The following is a 5,347-nucleotide window of genomic DNA, read 5'->3' on the forward strand; positions in this document are numbered from 1 at the left end:
TGGTCTCGATCTCCTGACCTCGTGATCCCCCCGCCTCGGCCTCCCAAAGTGCTGGGATTACAAACGTGAGCCACCGCGCCCGGCCCAGTGATAACTCTTTAGATACAACACCATAGACACAATCCATGGAAGAAAAAACTGATAGGCCGAACTTCATTAAAACTAAAAACTTCTTCTCTACAAAAGACACTGTCAAGAGAATGAGAAGACAAGCCATAACCTGGGAGAAAATATTTGCAAAAGACACGTATGATAAAGGATTGTGAATCAAAATATACAAAGAACTCTTAAAACTCAACAAGAAAACAAACAACTCTATTAAAAACAGATATTTCACCAACGAAGGTATAAGATAGTAAATAAGCATATGAAAAGATGTTCCGCATCATGTTATTAGGAAAATGCAAATTAAATGAGATACCACTACATAACCACTAGAATGGCCAAAGTCTGGAACACTGACAACACCATGCTGGCAAGGATGTGGAACAACAAAAACTCTCATTAATTGCTGGTGAGACTGCAAAATGGTACAGCCACTTTGGAAGACAGTTTGGCAATTTCTTGCAAAACTAACCTACCCTTACTGTATGATCTAGCAATGACCTTCCTTGGCATTTACCCAAATAAATTGAAACATGTCTAAACAAAACCCGCACAGGGATGTATATAGCAGCTTTACTCAAAATTGCCCAAACCTGGAAGCAACCAAAATGTCCTTCAGTAGATGAGTGGATAAATAAACTGTGGTACATGCATACAATGGAATATTGTTCATCTCTAAAAGAGAAATGAGCTGTTAAGCTATGAGGAAACTTAAATGCATACTACTAAGCGAAAGAAGTCAGTCTGAAATGGCTACGTACTCAATGATTCCAACTTTATGACCTTCTGGAAAGGGCAAAACTATAGAGATAGTAAAACGATCAGTAGTTGCCAGGGGCTGGGGTAAGGAAGGAAAAATAGACAGAGCAGAGGAGTTGTAAGGCAATGAAACTACTCTCTATGATACTATAATGGTGGATACATGTCATTATACATTTGTCCAAACCACAGAATGTACGACACCACGAGTGAACCCTAATGGAAACTACGGACTCTAGGTGATAATATTGAGTCAGTGTAGGTTCATCAGTTGTAACAAGTAGACCACTTTGGTGGGAGATGTTGACAATGGGGGAGGCTATGCATGTGTGGGGGTAGAGAGTGTATGGACAATCTCTATATCTTTCACTCAGTTTTGCTGTGAACCTAGAACGGCTCTAAAACATAAAGGGCATATAAAAGAAAAACAAAGATAAGATGGAGTGGCAATATGATGAAGTTCTTTCCTATGGGAGGGAGAAAGGAAGCTGGGAAAGGAAATAGAAAATGTACCAATCAGACTTAAAAGCTCAACTTACTGCTCTCGCGATGCTGCAATGAAGTCCTCATGGCACTAACCCCTTGTCTCTTCTTTCGTTGGCTCTAGTTTCCATGTCACCATCTCTCCTTTTCTTTTGCTCTCACTTTCTGTTCTTTCCTGTCCTCCCTTTACTTCATCTTCCTATTTGTACTTGTCTCATGCTGCAGGGACACATCTGGGTTCCAAATCCCCACAACCTTTCTAGTTGGCTGCCCTTCAGGATCTGGTTTCTGGACTCTGAACCTTTTGACCACACTGTAAGTAAGAGCCTTGGTCTTTTTTCTGACTGTAAAGCAAGCACCTCCTGAAAGGGTGGAATAATAGTGAAGCTATCATCTTCACTACTTATAACCAAGAAACACTTTTTACATATGCACAAATCATCAGACTGTATTCTTAAAAAAATAGCAATTTTCAAAAAGAATACCTACAGTGTGCTTGTCTTCAAATCATTCCCCTAATTAATTCCATAAACTCTTATTGAGGTACTGAGGACATGGTTGCTGACCTTGGGGACAGGAGAGTTGTCTTTCTGACATGGAAGATAAACTTGTCCTCAAATAGTTAAAGTTCAATGTGCTTAGTTCAACATTGGAGGAATAGTCAGAGAAGGATGATTATAAAGAACATAATCTGAATTGCAAAGCAATGAGAAAGAACAGAAAGACTTTCCAGAGGATGGGGCATTTCAGAGAAATCTAGAAAGAAATGACAATCCAGCTGAGGAGACAGCAAAGATTCGAAAGCAGGAAGGTACTGCAGTGTTGCAAGACAAGACGCAGTGCTCCTGAGGCAGGTGCAAAGGGGGCATGGCAGGTAGAAAGCTGGGGAGCAAGAGGCTAGATTGGGAAAGACCTTTTAGGCCACACTAAGGGATTTGGCCATCACTCTGCAAGAAGCCTTTGCAGGATTTTAGCAGAAAATGAAAATGGTGCTTTCTGGATGGTTGTCCTGGTGGTGGGAGGAAAGAAATCCTGAATAGGAAAGCCACTAGAGGAGGGCCTCTAAGGAGGCCATCTCAGAAGGCCAGACAATGATGGGGCAGCACTGCCGGTTGAGAGGAGAGGAGTGAGTTGAGAAATATGGAGAAAGTGAGAATCAATAAGATGTTTTCTTGGGGAATGGAAAGTAAGGGAAAACAAGGAGTTGAGAATGCACCAAAATGTCTGGCTCAGGTGGCTAACTACATGGCTGTATTGTTAACTAAAATATTGAGCATGGGGGCAGAAGGGTGTGGACTTTGCAAGAAGATGAAAGATGCCAGTCTTTACATATGTAGTTGCTCAATGGATGAATTGATGAAGTATCAAAGAGAAATATCTTGGTGAAACACACTTTTCATCTACAGTGTGTCATGTCCATATAGCAAGAACAACCCAATTTGCAGAATCAATAGACTCCAAGAGCTGGACACCGTTATCTTAGAGCTCAATATCTCCCTGCTCCCTACTGACAAAACCTCCAGCCTCATCTTCTGCTGTGGGTGGCCTCCATAAGCCCTGCAGCACACATGCTCCCACTTCAGGATGTGCAGGATGTGCCGGCTTTCTCGCTTTCTCGTTTCTGATATGGAAATAGTAATGCCCATCACTCCACCCACCTGCTGCCCTTCTTCCTTGATAGCCATTTTGAAAAGGTAAATTATCTAATACATTGATCATATCTTGTATTGCTAAAGTAAACATGTTAATGTAAACCCACCTAGGAGATGAAGAACGAAGCCCTCCATTTCAAATCCGGTTGCCTTTGGTGACACTCATTCTTTCATAACTTATTTCCTGCTAATAGTGCATAATTGCAGGTTTTATCTCCAAAATGTATTTCTCATACATGCCACCATAGCTAATACCTCAGGCTGTTATTGTTGTTGTTGTTGTATAAACTAGAAATAATTACATAGCATTTGTTACTTGACAAGTACTATGCACTATGCTATCCAGTTGTAAGTGCTATCTCACAACATCATCACATCATCACAACAATGTTAAGTATCCCTATTTTACTGTTAAGGAAACTACATCTCCAAAATGTTAATGAAAATTCCTAAGGTCTCACACTAAGTAAATGGAACATCCAGGATTTACACCCAGGTTGACTAACTCTCCTAGTCACGAGTCTATACATCAGTCAAATGGGAAGTCACTCACTTTAAAACTGTCCGAGAATGAGAAGAACTTCGTTTCACTGGTTAAAACCTAAAAGCAACTGGTAGGTTTTTCTTTTCCCTGAAGTTGCCTAAACTCTCCCTGCTTAGAAATGCATAGAACATTGAGGCAGAGAATGTTTCAAAGAGACCTCAGATGCGCTATGTACCTTTAGACAGTGCAATTTTTACTTTTAAGAAAATAACAAGGCCACTTTCATCTATAACTTCCTTCAGTGGTCAGATTTCAATGTGTGTGTGTATGTGTATGCACCCACAGTGAAATACTACTCCCAACTTTTTATCTGCAAGGAGCTTCCATTAAATGCAAGCTGACAGGAGAGGAAAGAAGGCATAATCACCTGCTAGCTATGCATTTTTTTTTACCAGCCAAATGGGGCCATCATCTAAGCTGAGACTAATCCTGGCACCCAAAACCTACAAAGGAAAGTTTCTTTCTTCAGGAGACACTTTAATCAAGACCCTGTCCGATGTCAGATAGAAATATCAAAATATTAGAAAACTATTGCAGCGTGAAGCCTCAATTTGATCAAATGCAGCGCCCCTCTGCTCCCAGTCCCCATCTTGAAAACGGGCATTTGCTTTCCAATTTTCTTTCTCTTTCAATTTGTTTTCCTGTCAAAGGGATCACTCCTCCTATCCCCCTTTCCGGTAGTACCATCTGATTGAATTCCATTCAGAGCTCCTGGTGGTCCTGTTCTCCAAGCCTATTTGAGGGGGTCCCTTTGCCTGTTTCAAGCCATCCATCTCTCTGGGCAACTGAAATTGTGCTGCAAAATGTAGTACCACTTCTTGGGACCTTATTAACACATGTTTAGAGGGAATGGGCTTCAAGGGAGGAGGCATTAAGCATCTAAACCACACACTGAGACAGCAAAGATTCCAACAGCATGGCAGACAAGTGATAAAAATCAAGTAACTGATATGAAAAAAGCCAGGCAGTACACAAAGGGCCAAAGGAAGCTTTTCAATTTATATTTTTTGTGTTGATATCACGTTTGTTCCTGCCTAGCAAAGATAGGTCCTGAAATAGAGAGATATCAGAGAGTTTGTATGCTTCCTGGCATCTCTAGATTCACCTGAACTGAAGCCAGAAATAATATCGTAAAACTAATTTAGCCTTCACACCAATAGGACTCCCCAGCCATGAGACAGACTGGATAATTACATGTTTCCTATAATTTCTGACACTTGACTAGTTTCAGCAAAGGCATTTCTAAATATACATCTCTTTGTTGCAGCTACCTCTTTACATCAGTTTTTCATCAAGCAAAAGAAATTGAACAAAAAGTTAATTGCAAAGATGAAAAATCCAAGTCATTGTATCAGAACAATCAAAATTAATTGACTCCCCCTGCCCCCCGCCTCCAAAAGTCCAATAACCTAGGTCATCGGGAAGACAAGATGATCAAGCCACAGGTTTGTAAAGTCCAGACGAGTTGTACCATCTCAGGGCAGTTGCTTCACCTCTGGGCTCTCACCTGTAAATGAGGAGGTTGAACTAAAGATTCTCTGTGGTTACGTCCCGTGTGGTAATTAATACCCTGTGAGCCACCATCTTGTCCCATCCAATTGTTTGTGTTTCTCTATTGTCTGTATTAAAGCAGAAGGAGCTCTCTGATCTCTTATGCTGCTTCTCCATTGGATCCCCTGAGACCCTATGGAGAGATACCCAATGTTTTCAAGTGTCTTCTAAAATACATTTCAGTTCATACTTCTAGTTACACACACTACAAAAAAGTAACAGTGAAACCAAAAGCTCTTGTTTAGTAGAACAG

This window comes from Hylobates moloch, unplaced genomic scaffold (genome assembly GCF_009828535.3).
Source record: "Hylobates moloch isolate HMO894 unplaced genomic scaffold, HMol_V3 SCAFFOLD_14, whole genome shotgun sequence".
Lineage (NCBI taxonomy): Eukaryota > Metazoa > Chordata > Mammalia > Primates > Hylobatidae > Hylobates > Hylobates moloch.